Consider the following 8138-nt stretch of genomic DNA (forward strand, 5'->3'; position numbering starts at 1 on the left):
TAGTTTCGTTTAAATAGAGCGCAGAAACAGGCCGTGCGGCCCACCGAGTCCTTGCCGACCAGCGATCCCCGCACAACAGTGGATATGTTTAAGGCAGAGATGGATAGATTCTTGATTAGTATGGGTGTCAGGGGTTATGGAGAGAAGGCAGGAGAATGGGGTTAGGAGTGAGAGATAGATCAGCCATGAATGAATGGCGGAGTGGCCTCGATGGGCCGAATGGTCTAATTCTACTCCTATCACTTATGAACTAGCACTATCGCACACACAATAGGGACAATTTTCAATTTAACCAAACCAATTTGCCTACATACTTGTACGTCTTTTGAGTGTGGGAGGAAACCAGAGCACCCGGAGAAAACCCACGCAGGTCACGCGGAGAACGTACAAACTCCATACAGATGACACCCATAGTCAGGATTGATCCCGGGTCCCTGGCGCTGTGAGGCGGCAACTCTACTTCTGCGCCACTGTGCCGGCCCGCCAAGCCTTTGTAGGTATGTTACAATACTTACCTTCAGCGGTGCTGCAATTCTGCCACTGGCCGTGTGCGTGATTTTGGGGGGGGGGGGGGGGCGGGGTTAAAATGCGGTTTTCTCCGACCTGGTCCTGAATTATATTGGTTGGAGTGCAAGTTTTTGCTAAAGAATCGTTCCGACGGCCGTACTATGTGTTTAAAAAAAAAATTTGCCCGACAAGTTAATCGCTGGAGTAATTTTAAAATCAGCTTCTGAAGCCGTCAACGGCGACAACGGGGACGGATTTTACGTAGGGGACAGGTAAAAGAAAGTAGTTCATTTTTATGTATAAAAATGTTTCTTAAGATGCATTTAATTCACATTTTAAGTAGCGAAACGGTTATTTTCTTCCCCGAACGAACCGGCAGTGTTTTTGCTGCCGATACGGGTTTAAATCCACCGCAACCACAACATTCCAAATGGTCCCGTTCCAGAAAAACCCACTCGCAAGTTGATTTAAATGGCCATTAATTTGCAGGTATTAAACATTAAATTCCTTCCATTTGGCCTATAAACCCATGACAATGAGATTTAAAAATTATGGTATATTGTGAATTCTTGTGTGAATGTTATTTGGACACTTAGGCTATTTAAAAATGTTAATCTATTCTTAAGAAATGGATAGATGTTTAGGTCTAGTAATTGAATTTTGTAATTAGCTACAATTAGGTAACTAACTAATTATATGCTTTAATTTCAGGTCATCTAAGTAAGATTGTTTCATATTTGTTTCAGAATGCTTCAATCTAGAATAACTGAAAATTTCTTTCAGTTCTCTTAATTTTTAAGAAAGATATGGGCTTTTGACTGTCCTCGATCACAGCTTTTGTGTTAAGTCAATGGAAAAGCAATAGGGAACAAGATGCTAATTTCCGAGTATGAAAATGGCCATAATGTTTTTAATACTAAAGATATGAAAGTGAATTAGGTGTCAAATTAAACTTCTTTTTATGCTTTATCTGATGGGATAAATTACAGATTTTGTAACATTGCTAGTCTTTGATATTTCCATTCTGGCAAAAGGGTTCTGACCATCCACCATGTCTATGCCTCGTATAATCTTGTATGGAACATGAACATGTGGACGCAGCCCAGACCATCACACAAACCAACCTCCCTTCCATTGACTCCATCTACACCTCACGCTGCTCGGTAAGGCCAGCAGCATCATCAAGGACCAGTCGCACCCCGGCCACTCCCTCTTCTCCCCTCTCCCATCGGGCAAGAGGTACAGAAGTGTGAAAACGCACACCTCCAGATTCAGGGACAGTTTCTTCCCAGTTGTTATCAGGCAACTGAATCATCTTACCACAACCAGAGAGCAGTCCTGAACTACTATCTACCTCATTGGTGACCCTAAGACTATCCTTGATCGGACTTTACCTTGCACTAAACGTTATTCCCTTATCATGTATCTACATGCTGTATACACTGTAAATGTCTCGATTGTAATCATGTATTGTCTTTTCGCTGACTGGTTAGCACGCAACAAAAGCTTTTCACTGTACCTCGGTACACGTGACAATAAACTAAACTGAACATAGAACTACAGGAGTACAATTGGTCCACTCTTTGTCCACTTCCTTGCCTCATTGACATCTTTTCTTATGTCCTCTCCACGACTCCACAAGGACGGTAGAGTCGCTGCTGGAGACCCGGGTTCAATGCCACCTACGGGTGCTGTCTGTATGCGGTTTGTGTGTTTTCCATGTGACCGCTTGGGTTTTCTCCGAGATCTTCGGTATCCTCCCACGTTCCAAAGACGTACGGACGTACAGACGTTAATTAGCATAAACACAAAATTGCCCCTCGTGTGTGTAGGATAGTGCTAATAGAAACATAGAAACATAGAAAATAGGTGCAGGAGTAGGCCATTCAGCCCTTCGAGCCTGCACCGCCATTCAATATGATCATGGCTGATCATCCAACTCAGTATCCTGTACCTGCCTTCTCTCCATACCCCCTGATCCCTTTAGCCACAAGGGCCACATCTAACTACCTCTTAAATATAGCCAATGAACTGCCTCAACTACCTTCTGTGGCAGAGAATTCCAGAGATTCACCACTCTCTGTGTGAAAAATATTTTTCTCATCTCGGTCCAAAAAGATTTCCCCCTTATCCTTAAACTGTGACCCCTTGTTCGGGACTTCCCCAACATCGGGAACAATCTTCCTGCATCTAGCCTGTCTAACCCCTTAAGAATTTTGTAAGTTTCTATAAGATCCCCCCTCAATCTTCTAAATTCTAGCGAGTACAAGCCGAGTCTATCCAGTCTTTCTTCATATGAAAGTCCTGCCATCCCAGGAATCAGTCTAATGTGCGGGGATCGCTGGTCGGTGCGGACTTGGTGGTCCGAAGGGCTTTTTTCCGCGCTGTATCTCTAAACTAAACTAAACTAAACTAAACTTCCTCTCCCAGCTTTGTGTCATCAGCAAACACGAGCTGAGGCTCTTCATCCAAATCATTCCGATTTTTGGAAATGGCTTATGTTCCAAACCCACGTTATTATATTTATTACTAAATGGAATTGAAGACCTGTTTACGCCAACTCTCTGTTGACAGATGTCCAGCCAAGATCCCATCGACGCCACATCTTAACGCCTACACCATCAGTGTTTAACTTTCACCCGGGTCTCTGAGTTGAGTTACTCCAGCACTCTGTGAAACGTCACCTATCCATGTTCTCCACAGATGCTGCCTGACCCGCTGAGTTACTCCAGCACTCTGTGAAACGTCACCTATCCATGTTCTCCACAGATGCTGCCTAACCCGCTGAGTTACTCCAGCACTCTGTGAAACGTCACCTATCCATGTTCTCCACAGATGCTGCCTGACCCGCTGAGTTACTCCAGCACTTTTGTAAACCGACATCTGATACGATGTGATACGATGGAACGTTATTCATCCCAGGAGGGAAGTTGATCTGCCAACAGTCATAAAAACACAACATACATGAAAAATGAAATTAAAGTGACCAGTGGAAAGGATTGGGGATGTGCAAAGATTGGGGGAGGGGGGTGGTCAGTCTAACCCACGACAGAAGGGGGAGGAGTTGTACAGTTTGATAGCCACAGGGAAGAAGGATCTCCTGTGGCGTTCTGTGCTGCATCTTGGTGGGACCAGTCTGTTGCTGAAGGTGCTCCTCAGGTTGACCAGTGTGTCATGGAGGGGGTGAGCTAGTATTGTCCAGGATTCTCCACAGTTTGAGGAGCATCCTCCCCTCCAAGACCAACTCCGGTGAATCCAACTCCAACTCCAACTCCGCCCCTAGACCGGAGCTGGCCTTCCTGATGAATGCGCAGTTCCCAGTCTATTTTTAGTGTGGATGGGGCCTGTTGGTCGGCCTGGGCAAGTTGGGTCCGAGAACCCTGATGCAATTATAAAGAAAGCTCATCAGCGCCTCTACTTCCTGAGAAGATTACGGAGAGTCGGGATGTCAAGGAGGACTCTCTCTAACTTCTACAGGTGCACAGTAGAGAGCATGCTGACCGGTTGCATCGTGGCTTGGTTCGGCAACTTGAGCGCCCTGGAGCGGAAAAGACTACAAAAAGCAGTAAACACTGCCCAGTCCATCATCGGCTCTGACCTCCCTTCCATCGAGGGGATCTATCGCAGTCGCTGCCTCAAAAAGGCTGGCAGCATCATCAAGGACCCACACCATCCTGGCCACACACTCATCTCCCCGCTACCTTCAGGTAGAAGGTACAGGAGCCTGAAGACTGCAACGACCAGGTTCAGGAATAGCTACTTCCCCACAGCCATCAGGCTATTATACTCGGCTCGGACAAAACTCTGAACATTAATAGCCCATAATCTGTTTATTTGCACTTTATCAGTATATTTATTCATGTGTGTATATATTTTTACAATGGTATATGGACACACTGATCTGTTCTGTATTCGTGCCTACTATGTTCTGGTGTGCTGAAGCAAAGCAAGAATTTCATTGTCCTATCTGGGACACACGACAATAAACTCTCTTGAACTCTTGAACTCTTGGGTCGAAGGGCCTGTATGAATTTATAACTATGAAACTTTGTGTATTTTTCAGTATTTAACTGCTGTAGAATATGGTACTTAGAGACAGGTTAACAGAGACACACTATCTACGGTGACCCTCTCAATCACCCGTTTTTTGTTTAAAAAAATATAGCATACAACACCTGGAAAATTGCAACGTTGCTAATTACAGTGTCGTTCCAGCCCAAAATCAGGATCTTCTTTAAGTTGTAAAACTACACAGCTGTGTACCATTAAATAAAGATAAATATGTTTGTGTTAATTATGTGGAAATGTGGAACTAATCCCAAAGTAACCAATTTACTTTAACATATGGTTCCATTAATACTGACAGCATAACTTCACTCGTTGTGGAGTAATACCTCATGGTATTATGTATCCGACTGATAATCTTGTGGAACGTGGAACTGCAGAGTGCTGGAGTTATGCCCCTGTCCCACTTAGGAAACCTGAATGGAAACCTCTGGAGACTTTGCGGTTTCCGTGCGGTTCCCGGAGGTTTTTGTCAGTCTCCCTACCTGCTTCCACTACCTGCAACCACCTGCAACCTCCGGGAACCGCACAGTCTTCTTGGTGTTGTGCCTCCTGGGCACTCTCAGGAAGTGGAGTCTCTGTTGTGCTCTCTTGACTGTTGCAGTGGTGTTGGCCGACCAGCAGAGGTCCTCGGATATGAGGGCTCCAACATGCTGGAGTAACTCAGCGGGTCAGGCAGCATCTGTGGAGAACATGGATAGGTGACGTTTCACAGAGTGCTGGAGTAACTCAGCGGGTCAGGCAGCATCTGTGGAGAAAAGGAATGGGTGACGTTTCGGGACGAGACCATTCTGCAGACTGCAAACAGATTTAAACTAAACTGCATTCTCCCCTTCTTTATATTTCACCAGACCATCCAAATGTCCCTCGGTCAGTTGAGTCACAGGTAACATATGACGAGTAGAGATCTCTCTCTCTCTCTCTCTCTCGGGGTGTGAGGGAGAGGGCCAAGAGTCCACATCAAGGACATTCTTGCTATTGAGGGAGTACAGCGTAGGTTCACCAGGTTAATTCCCGGGATGGCGGGACTGTCATATGCTGAGAGAATGGGTCGACTGGGCTTGTGTTCACTGGAATTTAGAAGGATGAGAGGGTATCTTATAGAAACATGTAAAATTCTTAAAGGATTGCACAGGCTGGATGCAGGAAACATGTTGCCGATGTTGGGGGAGTCCAGAACCAGGGGTCACAGTTTAAGAATAAGGGCTAGGCCATTTAGGGCTGAGATGAGGAAAATCTTTTTCACACAGAGCGTTGTGAATCTGTGGAATTCTCTGCCACAGAAGGCCATTTCACTGGATGTTTTCAAGAGAGAGTTAGATTTCGGGCTAACAGAATCATAGAAACGTAGACAATAGGTGCAGGAGTAGGCCATTTGGCCCTTCGAGCCAGCACCGCCATTCAATATGATCATGGCTGATCATCCACAATCAGTACCCCGTTCCGACTTTTCCCCCATATCCCTTGATTCCACTAGCCCTCTGAGCTAAATCTAACTCTCTCTTAAAAAGGGATATGGAGGAAAAATCAGGAACGAGGTACTGATTTTAGATGATCAACCATGATCATATTGAATGGTTGTGCTGGCCCGAAGGGCCAAATGGCCTCCTCCTGCACCTATTGTCTATTTTTCTATGTTTCTGTGTCCTGTTTAGGGCGGTGATGAGAATCTACTGAAGATAGACACAAAAAGCTGGAGTAACTCAGCGGGACAGGCAGCATCTCTGGAGGGAAGGAATGGGTGACGCTTCGGGTCGAGACCCTTCTTAAGGCTGAGAGTCAAGGGAAAGGGAGATATGGCAGGGTAAGGTGTGAAAACGAGAGATCAAAGGGGACGTGGATCAAGAAAAATGTAAAATAAACACCTTCCCCAAGTTAACTCCGATCTATTCTAGATTTTCCTTGAACCATCTGCCCCTTCGATGTCTCGTTTTCACACCTTACGCTTCCATATCTGTGTCTCCCTCTCCCCTGACTCTCAGTCTGAAGAAGGGTCTCGACCTGAAACATCACCCATTCCTTCTCTCCAGAGATGCTGCCCGACCCGCTGAGTTACTCCAGCATTCTGTGTCTATGTAAAATGGAGAATGGGTCATTGTTAGCTCGGGGGAGGACTGAGGCAAGAAACGTGTCTCTCTCTCTCTCTCTTGCTCTCCCTCTCTCCTTCTCCCACTCTCTCCTTCCTACTCTCCCTCCTTCTCTCCCTCCTTCTCTCCTCTCCCTCTCTCCTTCCTTCTCCCTCTCTCCATCTTTCCCTCCCTCTCTCCCTCCTTCTCCCCCTCTCTCCCTCATTCTCCCCTTCTCTCCCTCCTTTCTCCTTCTCTCCCTCTCTCATTTCTTCTCTTCCCCTCCATCTCTCCCTCATTCTCTCCTTCTCTCCTTCCCTCCCTTCCTCCTTTTCTCCCTTCTCCTCCCTCCTTCTCTTCCTTTCTCGTTCTCTCCCTCGTTCTCTCCCTCTCTCCCTTCCTCCCTCACTCCCTCTATCCCTACCTCCCTCCCTCCTTCTGTTCCTTTCTCCCTCCTTCTCTATCTCCCTCCTTCCTACTCTCCCTCCTTCTCTCCCTCCTTCTCTCCCTCCTTCTCTCTCTCTCTCCCTCCCTCTCTCCCTCTCCTCTCCCTCCTTCTCTCTCTCCCTCCTTCCTACTCTCCCCCCTTCTCTCCCCCCTTCTCTCCCTCCTTCTCTCTCTCTCTCCCTCCTTCTCTCTCTCTCTCTCTCCCTCCTTCTCTCTCTCCCTCCTTCCTACTCTCCCTCCTTCTCTCCCTCCTTCTCTCCCTCTCTCCCTCTCTCCTTCTCTCCCTCCTTCTCTCTCTCCCTCCTTCCTACTCCCCCTCCCTCTCTCCCTCCCTCCCTCTCTGAACCATGGTAAGACTCATATAGTAACCAATACGTCAGTGTGTTGCGTGCCCCGCCAAGCTAGACTCCCCCTCCCTCCCTCCCTCTCTCCTTCTCTCTCTCTGACACAGATAGGAAGCGGTGAAGCCTCCCATTCCAGCTCGGCGCTGCCATTCTTGCGGCGCCGCCACTTGTTGGACCATCTGCAATGAACGGCCTCCGCTCACATCCTTGCAGATAACCAGGCGGCAAGGGGCTTCCATCCATCCGCCAATGGTTTTACTAAACCTAGGATGGGATTTACGTTGAACGGAGTGTACCTTGTGCTAATTCTCGGCGTTCAGCTCGGTGAGTGAGTGAGTGAGTGAGTGAGTTTCATCCGTCCTCGTCGCCGCTGCGCCGTCCACTTGCCCGTTGCCCGGTGACCGACAGATAGACTCTCTCATCTCTCCAAAAAATAACTACCGGCGCATCTGCAGTTCCCTCCAAGTCTCCCTCTAAACCCTTTCCTATCCATGTACCTGTCCAAATGTCATTTTAATATTATTATCCTTCCCGCCTCGCCGACCTCCTCCGGCAGCTAAATATATGTATATATATGTGTGTGTATGTGTGGGTATAATGGGATATATATATATATATATATGTGTGTGTATGTGTGGGTATAATGGGATATATATGTGTGTGTGTGTGTGTGTGTGTGTGTGTATGTGTGGGTATAATGGGATATATA

The sequence above is a fragment of the Amblyraja radiata genome, chromosome 2 (assembly GCF_010909765.2).
Source record: "Amblyraja radiata isolate CabotCenter1 chromosome 2, sAmbRad1.1.pri, whole genome shotgun sequence".
In the NCBI taxonomy this organism is placed as follows: Eukaryota; Metazoa; Chordata; class Chondrichthyes; order Rajiformes; family Rajidae; genus Amblyraja; species Amblyraja radiata.